The following is a 20,772-nucleotide window of genomic DNA, read 5'->3' as shown; positions in this document are numbered from 1 at the left end:
GTGTGTGTGTGTGTGTGCGTGTGTGTGTGTAGTGTAATGTAGTGTATCACATGTCACGTGACTGATATGGTGTGAAAACTGTATCCAGAGAGTAATGCTCAGCCTTCCTTGTGCTGCAGACACGGACAACCAGCGCGTGATCATCCACGTGAAGGACGTGAACGACGAGCCGCCGTACTTCATCAACCGGCCGCTGCCGATGCAGGCCGTGGTGCAGCTGAACGCGCCGCCCAACACGCCCGTCTTCACGCTGCAGGCCCGCGACCCGGACACCGACCACAACATCCACTACTTCATCGTGCGCGACCGCAGTGAGTACCCCGACCTTACCTTTTGGGTCTCTAGCTTTGGAAATAGACACTCCCACGCCACTTTGTTCGCTAGTATTCGATGACGGTAACAAACGCTAATAAAATTGTGGAGTACTTCTAAAGCAGAGCTGCCCAGTTTGTTGTTGTTGTGGCAGTGGTCATGGTCTTCTCTCGCAAGACTGGTTTGACGCAGGTTTCCACGCCAATCTGTCCTGTAGAGACTCTTTACTTCTACATAACTACTACAGCCTACAGACAGTTGAACCTGCTTACTGCAGTCAAGTGTTGCTGTCCCTCTACAATTTTTACACCCCTCCCTCTCCAATTATACATCGCGCCATTATCAACGTTAAAATTGACAATATCAATCGCAAATGATTGACTTTATTTAATGACACATTCAGAAGTATTAATTTTAATTTTATGATTAGGCTGTATGCTGATGCTCGAATTATAATACGAGAATCTATAGAAAAGATTCAGCTTCCAGTACACAAATTGAGTCAAACTGCCGCTAACTATGGAATCAAAACATCAACAGGTAAAACAAAAAAGATGGCATTTCGAGGACTCGAACCCTTAAGAGCTAAAATTGTTGTTGATGGACAAATAATTGAACAAGTAAGAGAGTTTAAATATTTACGGAAAGTTTTAAATTTCCCGCGTCAGATGAGATAGAGCTGAAATTAACCAGATTCACACATTTCTGTAGAACTATACAACGTACATTAAAACATAACGCACAGAAATAAACATTAATTAAACTTTACAAAGTAATAGCGTTACCTTTGTTGCTGTATGGTGGGGAATGTTGGACCCCACCATCTGATCAGTTACGACTAATCGAATCATCGGAAATCAAGCTCCTCCGCTTTGTAGCGAGATATTCATTGTCGAACTGTAAAAGAAATACTGACATTAGACAAGAACTATATGCTGAACCTATTAAAAATGCAATTGAAAAGTACCAGCTGAAGTGGAAAGACCATGTCCAAAGTACGTTGAATGATAGAATACCTAAAGCGGCAATACAATATAACCCAACCGACAAGAGGAACGTTGGACTTCCCTTAAAGAGATGGCGTGAACAATTCTGAGACGAAATACGTCAAAAGGCCTGATCCTTGAAGACGATGATCATGACCTTTAACAGCTTGACTGTTCCTCGTCGCCGGCCGCGGTGGTCTCGCGGTTCTAGGCGCGCAGTCCGGAACCGTGCGACTGCTACGGTCGCAGGTTCGAATCCTGCCTCGGGCATGGATGTGTGTGATGTCCTTAGGTTAGTTAGGTTTAAGTAGTTCTAAGTTCTAGGGGACTGATGACCACAGCAGTTGAGTCCCATAGTGCTCCGAGCCATTTGAACCATTTTTTTGTTCCTCGTCGTCTTAATATCTGTCCTTTCAATTTATCCCTTATTTCAGCCAAATTGCGCCATAAATTTTCTTTCTCCCCTGTTCCATTCGGTACCTCCTCATTACTTATTTCACACCCCATCTAATGTTCAACATTCTTCTGCAGTAGCACTTTTCAAAAGCTTCTACTCTCTTCTTGTCTGACCGGCTTGTCACCCACCGTTTATATCAGTACAAGCCAAAATTCCACGCAAACGTCTTCAGAAAAGACTTTTTAGGACAAATGTCTATATTCGATGTAAAAATTTCTCTTTTACATAACAGATTTACTTCCTATTGCCAGTCTGCATTTTATATCACGTCTATTTCGGCCATTGTCCTTTATTTCTCTGCCCACATATACTGCTTTCATGGTCTGTTTCCAGCTTACTTTCATTTAAAACGCCCTACGAGAGATACTTCGCAATTTTAGAACAAAACTGTATCACACACTGTGTAAAATATCCGTTCACTTACATTAAAAAAAGGTTATCTTCTGCAAGCTGCTATCACACTGGACGTGACATAGGCGTCCGAAGTCCTTAACTGAAGTTATGAACTCCAGATTATCGACAGTACAGTAATATTAGTTTCAAAGCTAAGCTATAACATACCAGTTTAATTTACACTATTGCAGCTGCAGAACGTATAACCCCACTGAATGCCATAATGTAAAACAGAAACACATTTCCAGATGGAATCGTTCAATCTGCTGCGTAGTATCTTCTGATGTGTACCCTCATGATAAATTAAACCTCGAACATTTGATTGTTGCGAGCAATGTTCTTACCAGTTGCGCTGTCGATGCACGAATCTCGACCCGACTTCGCAAGTCTTCGCAAGAACTTTTATGTAATTTGGAACTTAGGAGAGAGGTAATGCAGAACTGAAGTTATTAAGTCGTATTGTGATTCGTGCATGGAGAGCTGTGGATTCCACGTGAAACGCAATGATTCGCGTCCGAAATCCCGTTGCTGCACATAACTATGACCTATCAGAAAGATTCAATAATGCATAATATGTTCTTAATTTCCTTACTTATAACTTTGAAACTGAAGTACCGGGTGGTTATAATTAAACTGATGGTGATTCTAGTGTTGCGCTGCAAGCTGTGTACATTGCAGGACACTGAATCATTGTAAGCATGTTCATTAGTCTGTGCGCTAGCGGAGTATGCTGAAATTGATAATACTCCGACTTTCTGCCATGAGGTAAAAATACAATGTGGGTGAAGGGGAAGGAGAGGAACGATCAGACACTTGATAATGGTGGTTCTGGCTCGTTTACTAGGATTTGGTCACAAGTTACATGTGTTTTACAAGGTCTTCCGACTCAGCAACATGCTGAATCCGTAACACAGCATGGTCGACCACTGGTCTGTGTAATCAGAGCTATATCTCATCCTATGCTATCCTTCAGATCAGGAAGAGTACGGATACATCCCTGATAGGCACGATCTTTCAGATATCGACACAACCACAAGTCAGATGGATTCAGGTCGGAGGATCTGGAAGGCCACACACCTTGAAATTTGGTAGACGAGATGCAGTCGTTACCAAAGGTTACGAAAAGCAAATCTTTCACATGACAAGCGAAATACAGTGTCGCCCCATATTTTATGAAAAAAGAGCTGTGGACACAGTTGCTTTCTTGCAAATCTGGAATCACAAGTTGCACAAGGAGGTCCTTACAACGTGCAGATGTCTCTGTATACATAACAGGCCCACGAGTTTTCATCTCCTCTAGAAAAAACAGAGTGAGATGAAGGAGCATGAGAAACCACATTACACAGTCACATAAGCTGAGTGTAGTGGGTGTTACTGCACAGCATGCGACGGAATGGAACCCCATATGCTACACTTCGGTGTGTTCACGGCACCATGCAATTAAAATGTTCCTCATCAGTCGGAAGAATATTCCATGGCCACATGTTATCCATTACCAAGCGCACAAAAAATTTGAAAGCAAGATTAGAGAGTTTAAGCCTATCTTGAGGCTTCACTTGGTGCACATTCTGAATCTTGTAGGGATACCAATGTAAAATACGTCACAAAATCACTGTTGACAGTGGGGAGACAATTCCCATGACACAGCCCGAGTACTTGCTGCAGAATTTGAGGCATGTGCTGCACGGTCGGCTATAGCTCCAGCAACTTCATTTACAACTGCCATTGGAATTGACGGCCTTCCTCTTCCTGTTGCACCAACTAACTCACCTGTTTCTTCAAATTTCTTCATCATGTTCCTTAGCCCATTTATTGACATGGCATCTCTTCGCAGCCGTTTCTGTCGGCGATATTCTCACAATGCATAGCTTCTTTTGCTACCGTTCTGATAAAACAACCTTACCAGCAGTGCACAGTCTTTCTTCTCGATAACTATCGCGTTTCGTACGGAAAACTTCAACATTCTTAATCGTTTATATCAGCAGTCATTTCACAAAAGAAATCGACATGCGTCGCAAAGTGACAAACAGCATACTGACGTCAAAACAAGAAAAATTTCACATTCTGACTGCTTACAGCGCCATATTTCCACCATCTGGCAGAAGGTGGAACTTTTTCAGCATTATCCGTGAGTGTACTGATTTATGAAAATACCTATGGTGTTCTAGCGTCCTGCAAAGTATATAGCCTGCTCTATAGCTCTCGGAACACCGTCAGCTTAATTATAATCCCGCAGTATGTACAAAAAGTATATATTTGCGTTTCCCTTCAATGTAAGTGGAAGGGAATCGGCCATGTTCCGTTCAAAGGGAGGAATCAGGCATTTGGCTTAATCTATTTATGGAAACCAGTGTCTTAACATGTAGCACGAGGCAATCCAGGGGTTCGCCTATGGCTAGCCTCGGGTGTTACGAGACAATCACAAAACGCTACACGAAACTGAAGTGCATTTCTTTTACATTTGAACCTTCAAAAAATATTGCTCTCTGATTTCACAGTTGGAATCGGTCAAGTCATATAAATACCTGGGTGTAACATTCTGTAGGGATATGAATTGAAATTGTCACAAAGGTTGACTTTTAGGTAAAGCAGCTGGCAGACCCAATAGGGAAATGTGATCAGTCTCCAAAAGAGATTGCTTACAATCACTCTTGCGATCAGTCCTAGAATACTGCTCAAGAGTGTGGGACCTGTACCAAATAGGACTAACAGAGGATAGTTAACATATACAGAGAAGGGCAGCACGATTGGTCACAGGTTTGCTCGACCTGTGGAAGACTGAACCTGCGGGCAACTGAACTGTCGGGCAGTTGAAGGTAGACGCAAACTATCCCGAAGAAGCCTACTAAAAAAGTAGTGTGGCTCTTGGAATATACTACAACTTCCTACGTGTCGCTCTCGTAGGCATCGTGAGGACAAGATTACATTCATTACAGCGTGCACGAGGCACTTAAAGAATCATTTTTCCCGCGCTCCATGAATGGGACCAGAAGAAACCCTAATAACTGGTAGAACGGGAAGTGTATGTATGTACACACTGATGTTGATACAAGCGGAAGGAAACTATCAGAACGTTCGAAGCTCCTGTATAAATTAAAAAAATCTGGTACTGTGTTGTTCTAAATGACAGGACTTTGTAAGTTAGTGAAGCATAACCTATTAGAGCATCAATTATAATAATGTTGTTGCACTACTAGATTTTCCCCAAATATGTCGCCAGTTTTGCAGTAACTCAATGTTTTTACGTGTCCGTTGACATCAGCTGCTCTCGTGAATCCTTTGTGTTTTACCCATGACACAAGTGCAGTGTCTGGCGTTAAGCGTGAACCAATACTCCTGTGGGCAGGCTATGACTGCCACATACGCTCCGGCACGTTCCTCATACTTCGGCAGGTAGCCTATCAGTTACCGCAGAACAGGTCGAGATAGGAGAGTCCTGGGATGGGCGACTGAGGAAATCGGTGCCCCGTTTATCAGTTCAGCAGTAGCATCTTCTTCAAAAGCTGCCTGCAAACGCAAACTGAAGCCTTAAGAAGTAGCGGCAGTGCAACGACTGACCAATTTAGTTACTGTTGGTCAACATCAGTACTTCATCTGGCTATTGTTGTAGAGCGTGATGGAGAGGTTGACCCTGAAACGTCTATTTCTCTGGTAATTCATTGTTGCATTTACTGGGGCACATGAACTTGTAGAATAATCGACATTGGACCTCTGAAATTCGTCAGTAATTACGTCAAGAGCTTCTGAATTGTGTGAAAACAGGACCCTGGAGAACAATAGTGCAGCATGAATTATCGAACCGATCATTTTTCCAGCAAACCGTGACTTGTAATAGGCATGTGAACAATGTGCTGTAGTCTTTTTTAGAGAACTAACAAGGATAGTTGCTAACATCAAAAACAATAGCGGTGTGTGGTATTGCATTGTCGTGCATGAAATAACACTAGGTCTTTACGTTAGTTGATCGTTCTCTGAAAAAAAGATTGCACTATGTTGTTCACATATCTATAATAAGTTACGGTTTAGGGGAAAATGGTCGGTCTAATAATACGTGTTGCACTAATTGCAAAAGATACGCCTGTTTGCACGTCATACAGAGAGGCTATTGATGTAACTAATGAGGATTTTCGTAACTACAACGTCGATAGTTCTGTGTGTCAAATACCCGGAAAATGCAGCCACGCGTTACTACACAAAAGATTATTTCAGGACCAACCTGTCTGTCATGCACCTACTGTAAAAGCCAGTTGCACTACTGGTCAGGCGATCCACTATCGTTTCAGTTTGAATTTTTGCACAGCTCTTTGCTTGTGTACTACTAAGACGCTCGTCTCCGTGCTAAGCAGTGCAATGTTTTTCTCGGTCCTCGTTACAGTGTCTCTTCTAAAACCAATACGCCACCTGTCAGGGTCCAAGTACGGATCGCAGAGTATGCGGCGATCGGGGACTGCCTCCCCTGTACTGGCTCCCATGCAACGGAGAAAACAGTGCTTGCCTCATACGCGGAAACATCATGTACTTCTCCCCTACAACATTCAACTATAGTTACACCTAAAAGCAAATTGTGAACTCTGTGTGCCTTTATATTCATACAAAAATTGTCTGGTTGTCTGTATGCTATACTACTTTTACAGCTCAGAACAGGTACCGGACAAAGAGAAATGTAGCACCACTCCTTAACTGTGGCCTTCCGATATGTTGTTCACAGATAAAGCACATACAAAAGGTAAATTTTAAAAAATCAGCTGATATCGAGTAAATAGACAATCTTAAATCAGTTATTTAACAGAATTGTTGATATTTCTCGCACAAATATAAAACCCATAATTTCTTCTTTGACAGGTATCTTTCTTATTTGATCTATAATCCAGCATCATACTGGTTTACTTATTGTGCAACAAAAAGGAGAGAGTAAACTATACTAAGCAACTAGCTCTTCAAAATTCTAGCTGAATACAAAGTAGACCACAAAACACTGACACTCATAGAGCAAACCTTGACCAACACGACCTTCAAAGTAAAGTTCTGTGAGGAACTAACAGAGCCCTTTGAAATTCGCACAGGTGTCCAAAAAGGCGATGGCCTCTTACCTCTCCTTTTCAATCTAGAGCTAGATAAGGTAATAAAAGAAAGTGAACTAACACAACAGGGCATAACCTTAGGAAACCCACAAATTAAATGCCTGGGTTTTGCAGACGATTTGACGATTGTCACGAAAGGGATAAACGAAACAAAAGAAACTGTTGAAAAACTACACGAAATCACTTCCAAACCTGGACTACAGATCTCTTATGAAAAGAAACTCTCACCCCTGAACACAAAGTACGGCACGATTTACAAAACGGCAAACTTCAAATACCTCGGTGAAACACTAAAAACGAGCGTACATAACAGAGAATCAAACTAAGAAAGAAAAACTACACTGGACAATGCATACAAAGTACTGTGGAATCATTACAACAAGAAGTGTATCTCACAAAAAGCCAAATTACGCCACTCTGACACGGTGGTGCTCCCCGAAGCACTGTATGCAGCAGAGACCACAATAATCCTAGGGCATACACGTATCAGACAACTAGAAAAAGTAGAACAAAAAATACTTAGGAAAATATTTGGCGCAACTAACAGGAATGGAATATGGATCAAGAAACCTACAGAGGAACTATACAAACATACGGAGACAATCAAAGAAAAGATTAAAAAACGCAAACTACAGTTCTATAGACACCTACACAGAATGCCATCACACAGACTGACCAAACAGATCTTTGTCTGGTAACCACTAGAAACAACAATTGGGTGGCAGAGGTAAAAAAGACCTGAAACAACTCAACATCACACCAGACACAATAAACGAGAGAATAAAATTCAGAAACATCATTAAGAAAAGTAAACTACATGAGATACACTGTGGCAAACGAACAGAAGTAAAATGGACCGAAGAACTCAAACAAGATCACAACCGGAAGATGAAAGAAATATGGAAAACCAAAAAGGAAACCAAGATGAAGCCGAAGACACGAAGCCGACAAGAAGCATGGACAGAGAACCGGAAACAGATACTCAGCGAGCGAATGAGGGAAGTCTGGGCAGCAAGGAAGGCAGCAAAAGGAATTGGCCATATAGTTTAGTTCAACTGCGCTCTTTAAGGGCGAATCACCAATAATAATAATAATGAGTAACTAGCCGGCCGCGGTGGCCGAGCGGTTCTAGGCGAGTCAGTCCGGAACCGCGTGACTGTTACGGTCGCAGGTTCGACTCCTGCCTCGGGCAAGGATGTGTGTGATGTCCTTAGGTTAGTTAGGTTTAAGTAGTACTAAGTTCTAGGGGGCTGATGACCTCGGATGTTAAGTGCCATAGTGCTCAGAGCCATTTGAACCATTTCAGTAAGTAACTAGTTAATGTAAATAATTTACTCTGCAGTATTATGTCATCTGCACTGGTAGCGATTAGAAGAAGCTTCCCGCAAGAAGAGACCCTGAATCATCTCACTTCTTGCTATATATGATGACCACGTATTTTATTAGAAGCAGGAGTCAGAATAAATCTTTTTGCGATGATGCTTTCTCTCTCTCTTTCTCTCTCTCTCTCTCTCTCTCTCTCTCTCATTACATCAAACGAACAATGTCGTCCTGTAACAGTAAAGCAGTAAGTAATCTAGAAATTTATAAAACTTTTTTGGACACATGTACATGTGAACTACAATAAAAATTGATGTTTCGGTTGTGTTAGAACAGTTGGCCTCCACTAGTTTCACTACAAGACTAATTACCCACTTCAGAGCTATAGACGTGAATAAGTTTAGGTATTCTGTTTGTTATCTTTTACCGTTCTGCTGTCGCTCTTCATTTGGAAAAATGTTTGTGTTTCCGGGACACTTCTGGCACCGTATTAAATCTTCTACGATGCGACGCACTCTTTATTACACAAAAATTACGGATACATTGAAATAACTTGGCAGTTCACAATTCTAATTTGCGCTAAGTCGTCGTAAATTGTAGACCACGCCAAGAGAATAATATAGACAGTCCAGGGTCAACCACATCCATCAGTAATCCGTACCACAACAATCCAAAATGTATTCCAGTAAACAGCCAGGTCAAGAAGGTGTAGTGTAAGTGGGGTGCAGACTTAATGTCAATTTTCGATTTATTTTTTATTTGTTAGTACAACTCATGGACAATAAGTTCCCAAAGTTTCAATGTTGAAATCGCATCCGAAGTGCCTGAAAATTAATTAAAAGAGTAACGCGGCCTCCCTGGCACACGCACACTTTGAAGCAGCACTTCAATATCAGCTAAGTGAACAACGATTCTGCGTATTACTTTCAACCAGACGTGTGAAGGATACATCTAGAAGGCCGTGATACATACTCTTTGGTTTTATAGATCATATTTGGCCGATCCTGCACTTCTCAAAAAGTGTGTTCATGGCGAAACCCAAAATTCAAATGAGTCTCTGAATTCACTCATATGGAAACGATGCTCTAAAAACACATTTTCATCTGCTACAGATGTCAGAATTGCAACTTATAATGCAGTTATTGTATTTAATGGTGGGAACATGGGGAGGATGAAGGCATTGGAAAGAATGGGCTTCAAGATAGGAAATTTTACTCAAGTCATCCTGTGAAAAATAGTTTCATAGCGCGTCTCCGCAGCTGAAAAGTCAGTTGAAGACCTGGTAAGGGAAAGAAGACAGACAACAAGAAGCCAGAAGAGAAGCCTTGAAGGGAAAGACGACCCAGAGTGCAAAAGTGGTGCCTTCTGAAGAAGAGACATAAGGAAGAAAGTTAGGTTGAAGTTAAAATTGCGTTTCCTGAAAACTTTGTTTCTTAAAGTTTATGTACCTTTTCCTCAGACTCTTTGAACTCTAGAATTATGAAATTTTGTACAGATATTTCTGTAAACCTAATAAACGTTGTCTCAAGAGAAAATTTTGTAATTCTGATTGCAAGCTGAGATATAGGGCAAAGTGCTTGGAATTTTGCATGAGTTTAAAATTGTACTTGTGGAATTATAATTTAAAAATTATGAAAATTCTCCTATTTCACCAATTCCAAAAAACCTCATGAGAAAAGCTTACAACATATAAAGAGATGAAACAGAGAAATTCTTGTAGAAATCTCTTGAATACTTTCTGAGAAAAAAGAACATAAATTATTTTTAAAAATAAACTTCAAATTTCATTCAAAAAAGTTGAATATATATAATTAAAGGATTTCATATGTAAATGTATTACTTTCATGTAAAGCGTGGTACAAAATTTCATTGCCATATTTCCAAAATTGTGCATTTGGTGCATTTTTGAAATAGTGTGTGTTTTTCATTAACGTCCCCCCTTAAGCACAGCACGATTCAAAGGGTTTTTCAGCTGTCCGGTGGCTAGGTTTTATTTGCGGCTTGCCGTCAGCGGCCAGGCCCATACAACAGTGCGCTGGGGTCTCTTACGGGTCACAGGAGAATTCGTTGATAGTGGACATCGCAGGGTACAGAGCTCGCAGTTGGATGGCAGAGATATAGCATCCCTCCCCTCCCCACTTTAATTGGCGCGTACGGCCAGAAGTGTCCCTGTCAGTATCGTGACTGCCATACTAGGCAAGTCAGCTAAATGTTCGCCGTCCTCTGCTTGCAGCAGGGACATGATGCTGAAGCTTGAGTCAGCTGCAGCTGGGGTCCTGGTCCTGAGATCTGTGCTAGTAGTTACTGGTGCTGGAGATAGAAGGCACTGAAGCTCAGATGCTGCTGAAGTTGGATTGAGTAGGATCTAGGAGCGGCAGTGGTTGTCTCGAGGCAGAAGCCACTAAGTGTGAGGGCTGCTGGTTGGTGTAGCGGACCAGCATGGTGCCAATGGAGTCCACAGTGAACCTTTGTCGTCTCCGGCCGGCTCTGATGGCTCAGCTGTCCATCTTAGGACCCTTCCGGAAGCTGGCATAGCCGTGTTGTTAACCTCAGGAGGTCCCAGAAAGTTTGGCGACAGCGGCCTTGCGGCAGTTTCGCTGGAGTGCGCCCCTGTACCGATGTGGTCGTGTAGCAGGCGAGGAAGTGGGTCAGGAACTCAGCGTTGGGTTAAGCTGACAGAATCTTCTGCATCTGCACTTTAAATATTGTAGCGTGGGATTTATGTGGAGTGGGGTACAAACTGTGGATTGTGCAGACGTGGAATTCAATTTAACAATTATTTTATTTCTTCATGGCAGTTATCTCAGCAAACGGAGATGGAATTTTCCAATTTTGCTAACATTTCAATATCTAAGGCACAGTTTTCTATTGCAAAACCACAAAATCACTTGAGAATGGCCCCAAAAGCTGAAACTAGTGATGAACAAATAAAATTAATACAGAAAAAGAGGAAAATAGCACCTTCTTTTAATTATTCTGTTGAACATTTAAACTTCAAATGACTGCGTAGTACACTACTTACGATAAAATAAAAGAAACTGAAGAACTAAAACAACTCATAAATCTCAGAGACGCTGCACATCGGGCATAAAAATTACGCCCCACGCCTGTAAATCATGTCGCTTACAGGCAGAAGCGGAGCAGAGGCAGTGATGCTGCGAGAAACGCAAAATTCAGGCAAGCCCTCACATTGACAACGGAAATAGACCAGCTGTCCTATGGGAAAACTTGCGTGGTCTTGGTACAGGCTAAGTGAAAACTGCAGGTGATCCGATTGTCCCAGTCGAAGAACTGAACAGCTGCTTAACATTACCTACAACCACAATTGAACCACAAACGAAACAGAGGCTCATTGATTACTTCATGGGGGTAAATCATTGTAACCACGAAAAATTCTATCTAAAGCTTGTTACTTGCAACACCGTCAAAAAAGCCATCGTGCAGATCAGCATCTGCTGGACATGATGGCATCACAGACCAAATGATGAAGCTTACTATTGACCCACTATCACCCATTATAACAGATATCGTCAATAATTCCTTAACCGCAAGTGTTTTCCTGAGGTCATTAAATAGGGACTAGATAAGCCACTATCTAAAAAGAACGTTGCCACAGCTCCCTCTGATTTCCGACCAATTTGTATTCTTTCTGCACTGTCCAAGTCCATCTCCAGCTAACAAACTACCTAACTACAAACAGTCTACTAGACGAATACCACATAGGTTTTCGTAAACATCGCAGCACAGCATATGCCTTAATAAGCGTAATAGATGACCTGAAGCTTGCCATGGATGCACAAGAGCCATTTATCAATTGCTTCTTAGACTTCAGCAAAGCCATTTGAAACTGTGGGCTTCAAAATTTTATTTGCCAGACTTTGCAGCCTAAAGTCACAATGGAGATAGACAGTATCAGGCTTGCCCCACGGTTTCATATTGGGTCCTTTATTAATTTCATCGTATGTAAATAGTGTCATTAGTTTTGTCCTATTGCAAGTACCGCATGTACGCTGACGACCTCCAGTCGTATGTAATTGTAAAACCAATAAACCTGAAGACAGCTGTCGACAATTTTAATACCGACCTGTGTGCACTATCAAAATGTTAGCAGCGCACAGGGTTAAAAGCTCAACCCATCCAAAACTCAAACGGTACTAGTTGGTCATTCCAGTGTCATTAGCCCGAAATACCGGGAATCACTACCACATTTAGCCTTACATGGGACAAACATCAAGTTCTCTCCTTCAGAAAAGAGTCTAGGCCTAATAACAGACGAAAATCTAAATTCGGTTGAGCACATAACTGCAGTGTGTGCATTTTATACATTACTTAACGGCTATTGACAGTAACCTTCTAAAAATGATTATCATTGCCCCTTTATACACTCGTTATCCTTGTACATCCTTATTTCCAACCACATCTTCCTCTTTTCCTAAGATTCCTAGCTGTTGCAAATGGTTCAAATGGCTCTGAGCACTATGGGACTCAACTGCTGTGGTCATCAGTCCCCTAGAACTTAGAACTACTTAAACCTAACTAACCTAAGGACATCACACACATCCATGCCCGAGGCAGGATTCGAACCTGCGACTGTAGTGGTCGCGCGGTTCCAGACTGAAGCGCCTAGAACCGCTCGGCCACTTCGGCCGGCACTGTTATTGTCATTATTATTATTATTATTATTATTATTATTATTATTGCTATTATCACTATTAGTGGCAGCAGTTACAGTATTACAAGTACTGTCAAGATTAACCTAATTAGTTCACAGTCAGTATTCTTTACTCACATTGCCACTACAGACACTCAAATCAATTAACAGACAAGTCTTCGAAGGAAGTACTTGAGCTATGAATTCACGGCACCGAGAAACATATGGCCCCAATATGCCAAAATATATGATTTTTGAGAGGTGAATATGGGATCTGAAGATAACATAATGAATTGCTGGAGCTGGTAGCGATAATAAAATAAAGTAGCATGTCAATTGCACGGCTGTTCGGCGAATTTCATTGTTAAATATTTGACCAACCGCTGTCCCATGTCCGTAATGGATCAACAGAGGCCGACTTCTCCGTAAAGAGCCGTTACTATGCTTTTACAGTGCAGAAGTATGCTGTGTTTGCCGGCCGGTGTGGCCGTGCGGTTAAAGGCGCTTCAGTCTGGAACCGCGTGACCGCTACGGTCGCAGGTTCGAATCCTGCCTCGGGCATGGATGTGTGTGATGTCCTTAGGTTAGTTAGGTTTAATTAGTTCTAAGTTCTAGGCGACTGATGACCTCAGAAGTTGAGTCGCATAGTGCTCAGAGCCATTTGAACCATTTATGCTGTGTTTGCTGTAGTATTTAAATTTTATGATGTCTGCGAAAGAGAGGGAGAACCAGCCTGAGCATATGTTCCCTCATTTGTAATAGGAATTAGTGAAAGCGCATCACAAGAAATTGTACTATTCGGTCGTTGATAGTGCGAGAGAGAACATTTGCAGCTTCTCTGTGAAAGGGTTCAACTATGGCTGTCCTGTGTTTACACTGTTGCGGTTTTGTTGGTACAACGCGGTACCGCTTTTGCAAACTTTTGCCGCAAGCCCTTGTTTACAGCACTGCACACAGCGCGTTTCACTATACGGGCTCTGAATCCATGTATGTTCAGCAGAACAAACAGGGCACTACGGATACCGCTCCCTGCTGTTGTTACATTGAGGTTTGGTAGCAGACGGACGAAGAGACTAGTATGAATCAAATACTCTGCTGGTATGTTGCTTGAGCTTCGTCCCTAAGTGGACTTCAGGGTTTGAATCCAGAGTCGGATGACAAAGATGAACTTGATGAGTTGTGATCAAGCTTGCTGCGGCGTGACTGGGAAGGTCGTTTAATGGAATCTATGTCACTTTCATCAAAAATTTTCTGTACTGCATTCGTTATTTTAAGTGGCTTTACAGAAGATGATATGCTTTAATCAAGATAGTGCTATGCTGCATCTGATATTCCAAAAGTTTTGCTATTGTTAACTGTTCTTTGAGAGCAGGCTTTGTTAATTTAAATGCCTGTTCTTCTTTATCGGGACCAAACGTAATTATTACATCACGCACTAACGATTCAGCTTAGGATTGTTTACAGTTTTTATTTTCACACACAAATGTACACATATTTGTCAGCATTTCGAGGTCAGCTGCCCCTGCGTTCTACGATTGACGCGACTTCTTGCGAAAATGAAAAAATACGAGCCTGTTAGCTACAGCATATGTTTCTTGTTTGCAATTCGCCGAGAGCAAAACATGGATTTCATACATCCAACCACTCAGATTTTTATAGAAGGTATACATTTTGTAGAAGACACAGCATTTTGTGTTTAGTAGGTGGCACAAAAGCACACTTTTGCAGCGTCGCTTATGCTAATCACTTGGAAGTGGAGCTGCAGATATCTGTAGTATGAGGATGACTGTACTATGTAAGATGCAATGGCACAAATAGTCGTAGTGGATGCTTTTCACGTTTGTAGTATACATTGTTGCTGCTGTCGATGTTCCGACATTTGCTTTTGTAGTTCCTCTTGTCCCCCGGTACTGCATCTGAAGTTGCAGCTTTAGCTGTTGCAGTTCCATGAATTCTAGATTCGTAATCACTTAACTTAATCTTTTATCATCACACACTCTACGTCCAAGTCCTCGTAGCTCCTATTACACCTGCTACGGTCAAACTCACTCTTTAGTAAACAGAAAATAACCATACACTGAAGTGACTTGAAAGTTCACAATACCAGTGCGCGCCATGTCGTCGTAAATTGTTAATAACGAAAGACACACACATCAGTCGCAGTTTATTAGCTCGTGTGTCGTAATACCCACGGAGATTACACTTCATCCGACTGCACGCTCCTGAGATCATGCAGGGAAGAGAAACATAATTAGCATGTACTCGATAAAGATCAGTTATAGATCTCTATCCTAACACCAGAATTAAAAAGATGCCTCAGCATTCCCAGAAGGCAACTAACACAGCTCTGGTATCCTTTTATGGACATTCTTTCACTATATACTCTTACGCTAAAACTAAACAGGATAGAAGAAAAACAAGTTTCCGGGAATAAAAGAAGAATGAAAACATGCACAATAAATCATAACCACGATTAACCTACTTACATTCTACTTAACTCTAAACATAACGTCAGCAATTTTCAGATGCTCAATCTCCTCATACTTCATACTTCAGATATACACAAATTTTGTCCATTTGTGTATGTAACATCAGAGGTAAATTCTGATAACATTAGTACTTATTCTGATGACTTATGCACTATATCTAATCCTAAACAAAACACACTTCGCTGTTTTTCCTTCTCTACAATCATTCAACAGTTCAGTAATGCCTTGTCTTTGATGTACCCCAGTTGGCGCGTACTGTCCGCTAGTGGTACTTAAACATCGATAAATAATCGATTAATCGATACACTATCGTCACAATCGGTAGTTTGGTTTAACTATCGATAGTCCTATTGCTTATAATGTAATTCTTTTTGAACTGGCGCGTGAAAAATTGTCGGTTTCTATTACCTCCATGGTGTTTGGAGTGCATGAGAAAGTAGATTGTACGGAGGTATTTAATCAACATCAAATATAGTGGCGCCTTAGACATTCTAAGTTGTTTATAAACTATGTTGTTAATAGATTGGTCGCTGCAGGAGAGGGGTAGTGCGAGAGGGAATTGTCTTGCTTGTCTTCCACTGATGACAACTCACGATCGTGCACATCTCGTACCGATCAGATCCTTATGGTAAATCTACGAACGTAAATAAGATGGATTCGTGAATGTGCATTATAGTGATTGCCATCTCCAAATATGTGAGCTTGCTTACTTACAGCAAGGAATACAAATGTAAATAAGGCTGTTGTAATGCAACGCAGTTTTTAAAGGAAGAAATGACATTTTAAAGATTTGTTAATGAGGGGTGGCCACCCAACCTCACGACATCTGGACATCGTTTCTCCTTGGTTTCGCCATGTGCTGAAGGCAATCACCACAGCACTCCTCGAAAATCAGGCAACTCTTGCAGTTTATGAAATGCTAGTGCATTGCCTCTGGACCATCATAGTCGGCCCTCAGTCAAACTCAGATAGATCGCGCGACTTCCCTATTCTACGCGCGGACAACACGCTCCCTGATACCGAATGCACCGTGCGTGTGTCTGACTAGCAGATATTCCTTGCTGGATGACGCTGCTACCTCCTGGAAGGGTTTATATAGATAGTAGTTTGGTGGTCATAATGTTCTGGCTGATCAGTGTAAAAGATTCCAATGACATCTCTGAACTCCTCTCTTCTCTGAAAAGCTTCCCTCTATGCGCCCTGTTTCAGGATGTCACATTTACCTATTGGCATTTTTCGCACCCGTCAGGCAGCCTTGATTCCCAGGTCATAGGAAAGTTCAGAAACTGTGTAAGGTGGCAGAATAAATGTTCAGATTCGTACCTTACATGAGACCTTCATACATCGCAATGGGAAGGTGAATATGGCACCTAACTTAATTCGGCAGTAATGAGCAAATTTGCCTAGCAGTATGTACTGCAAAAAGGTATGAAATTCAACTGACAGTAATTAACACACCGTTCCTATCATTCATGTTTGAGCAGAAGGTGAAATGAACAGCGAGAGCGTTTTAGTTGGAATTCAGAGGGACGACGCAGATGCAAGGCCGCACTACAGGGGAAACCACGGAAACCACTTAAAGGGGTGTCCCAGGCGGAAAGTCAACGACCAACCAAGTGACACAGATGGGGAGAGCGAGTATAACAGCCCATCTGAGGGAGGACAGGAAAGAAAGGTTTTAGAAAACTGCATTTCGGAATTCCAAATGGATACGAAACAAGACCAGTGACGCATTTTCGATCACGTGTCCAATGAGTGGTACACACATGAGAGAGTCAATGTACGCATTTAGGCGTCTGGGACGGGCACAAAACGTCCGATTGGCGGAGACGCGCTAGGAAGGAGAAAAGAGCCGAAGTTTCGACGCAGTTTAATGGTAGGGACGTTGCGACTCATAGAGGGAGTTTCCACAAAATAAGAGGAACGATCCTATTGGTCGAAAAAAGCCATGACGTGAAGAACAAAAGAACCCAAGTGGGGAAACAGTTCAGCTATGAGTAAGACAAGACGTAAATTTTCGTGGACTCTTCTCTGAAATGGCGTCAAGTGCAGAATGGAGCGCATAACGCTCTATATGACGCAGAGGAGTAATTTGTGTGAACACTGCGTTCACAGTGGCTGATATCCACCTAGATATTAGCTGTAGCAACGTTGAGCTCCAACTGTGGAAAAACAAACCAGCCAATTAGCTAATTATTATTGCGAGAACTGAGAGGGCATTATAATATGCACGCTGCTCCAACCATGCGCCTGTATATCGCCACATTCTAAGACTAGGGATGAGTACAAGTTCTCTCACATAACGAGAAACATAGGGAAAGTTTCTGGTGGAAAATTCAGCAAAGGTGTAATTAGTTTTACAGGAATTTCAACCGAAGAGAGCGGCCTAGCAGACTACAGCTCATCGCAGCTTAAGGTAAATACCGCGTGCAGAGGCGTAAACTTGGTTCACCAGCTTGCATCCACTCTAAACTCGAGCGACCTAGGGTAATCTTTTGCTCAATTTGTCACGTAACTAACCATCCATCATAGACTTGATTGTCATTCTAAAAATAGTACCGAACTTTGAACCGGAATCGGACGATTTTCGTAGTACTGACCAACATCACAACGTAAGTGTAGGAACAATTTTGTAAAGAAACTTCTAGTTAAACTTTAATATTGTCGTGTTTAGGATAATTTAACCTACTGAGATTTAATATTTAGTATTGTTGTGTTTAGGATTATTTCACTTTTTTATGTTGATGAGATGCGTTATCCTCACAACATTTTTTGTTGTCACGTTGAAAACTGTAAAAGCGTGTATTTTTGTGCTAATATTGCGACATTAAATATGTCATTTCAACTTACACAGTTGTCTTCAATCCTAGAATAAGTAAACCACAAATATTGCACATTACAACTGTGCCTAAGGCAATTCTGTGGCCTATTCATGTTTTTTCGAAAGTTGGACATTATCTTGTGAGTGCACTATTCTGAACAAAGCAGAACGCCACTTTACTGTCGGCCGCTGGTGGCCTAGCGGTTCTAAGCGCTTCAGTCTGGAACCGCGCGACCGTTACGGTCGCAGGTTCAAATCCTGCCTCGGGCATGGATGTGTGTGATGTCCTTAGGTTAGTTAGGCTTAAGTAGTTCTAAGTTCTAGGGGAATGATGACCTGAGATGTTAAGTCCCATAGTGCTCAAAGCCATTTGAGCCATTTTTTGAGCCACCTTCCTGCTGATACAGCTCCTTTCTGTCACTCCACAGCATGATTTCGCAGCCACAGTGGAGACGGACTATAAAGACAAACAAAAGCTGGAGGTCCAGCCAGCCACGCAGCTTTCAGGCGTACAACAAACCGCTTCCCAACTGTGGGAAGGCCCAGCTCCGTTTTAGTTCGCTTCGTACCAGGCAATGCGGGACCGACCGAAAAAGCAGGTGCTATACTAAACAGGTGAATAAAGATCAAAGAAAGAAAGTCTAAAGTGGGAAATAATTCGTTCAGTCGCAAATTTTTGTACAGTCGTAGGAGGGCATGCCACGAACAACATACCAGAAATCCTGACCGACAGGGGCCGCCTGTTGACATTAGAGTGCGTTTAAATGTTAATTTTGTACGTTTTTCTTGAATAAATCTAAACTACGGCCTTCAACGAAAACGTATGCCAGTGCAAAACTTAACTAACTTAAATTTCCATCAAAAAGGTTCTGGTCATGTTTTCTGTAGGACTAATAGTTTGCGGGTAGCGAGTGAGAGGATGTGAAAACCTCGTGCATGGTTTGTGAAGGCCAGATCTCCGTCTGCGGGTTGCAGAAAACTACAGCGGTATGGGTCGCTGAATCACCCTGTACAGTTTTTAAACCGATTGTGCACGAATCGAACATCAAACTAAACTGTGTGGTACAGCGCTTTGGAGAAACAGACATGTTCACTGTATGTACTAAACGGTTCTTATACTTTTTGAAAGAGAAACGAAACCACATGGGGTCGGATGTGAAGTGTATCGTGGATGCGGAAGTACTGAGGTTTGTGACGCCTCAAGTGACGCTTCTGTTTTGCTTACCCTATAAGCTGACTCGTGTTATGAAGGTCAGCGTGCCGCCTTATGTTTTTCTTACCCCAAAATCTGCACGCAGTAATGAAAACGGGTACCTATAAAATTTCCAAGAGAAAAGATGTTATAACGAGCTTAAGTCGCTATTCTATGAGTATATTACGTCAGACGCAGTTATAACGAAGGATTGTAGACATGTATGATCATCTGTTCACTAATAGGCTATACTGATAATTTTTACTTTTGGACCTTCTAATTACAACTGAATAAAACAATTTTTGCGCTACATCTGTTTTGCCTTTATTTTGTGCAAGGTATCTTAAGTGGTTGGGAATATGTACATATCATTGGTTCAAATGGCTCTGAGCACTATGGGACTCAACTGCTGTGGTCATAAGTCCCCTAGAACTTAGAACTACTTAAACCTAACTAACCTAAGGACAGCGCACAACACCCAGCCATCACGAGGCAGAGAAAATCCCTGACCCCGCCGGGAATCGAACCCGGGAACCCGGGCCTGGGAAGCGAGAACGCTACCGCACGACCACGAGATGCGGGCTACATATCATTGTTTATACTATTTTGTTTATATTTAGAACATTGTATATAGAGGTTCTAAACAGTTCTGGCAGTTTGCTTTTCTATGATGTAGTAACAATTTAAAATTATACTTACAAATTTCGTGGCTATTGTTCTACAGGTTGTGTTTTCGTTCCTTTGTTAGAGCTCTTCTTCTTCTTACAATTACCATCTCAAAATTTTTCTTTTCAGATTTCACAGCGGTATAAACAAAAGTACAACATGTAGAACGTTAAATTAAACTAGGAGGCCGGCCGGAGTGGCCGAGCGGTTCCAGGCGCCACAGTCTGGAACCGCGCGACTGCTACGGTCGCAGGTTCGAATCCTGCCTCTGGCATGGATGTGTGTGATGTCCTTAGGTTAGTTAGGTTTAAGTAGTTCTAAGTTCTAGGGAACTGATGACCTCAGAAGTTAAGTCCCATAGTGCTCCGAACCATTTGAACCATAAACTAGGAGGGGGAGTTGGA

The 20,772-nt window shown here is 41.9% G+C and overlaps 1 protein-coding gene across 1 annotated transcript in view; it reads left to right on the top strand.

Moving 5' to 3' along the window:
• Positions 1 to 203: 203 nt before the first annotated feature.
• Positions 204 to 20,772, top strand: part of LOC126263301 (neural-cadherin-like) — a 234,588-nt gene continuing 214,019 nt past the window's right edge. The window contains exon 1 of the mRNA XM_049960389.1: positions 204 to 311. The gene's annotated coding sequence lies outside the window, so the exon portion shown is untranslated. The remainder of the gene's footprint in view (positions 312 to 20,772) is intronic.

This window comes from Schistocerca nitens, chromosome 6 (assembly GCF_023898315.1).
Source record: "Schistocerca nitens isolate TAMUIC-IGC-003100 chromosome 6, iqSchNite1.1, whole genome shotgun sequence".
Lineage (NCBI taxonomy): Eukaryota > Metazoa > Arthropoda > Insecta > Orthoptera > Acrididae > Schistocerca > Schistocerca nitens.
Note: the sequence above shows the minus strand (reverse complement) of the source record. Positions and strands in the feature narration are given on the sequence as shown.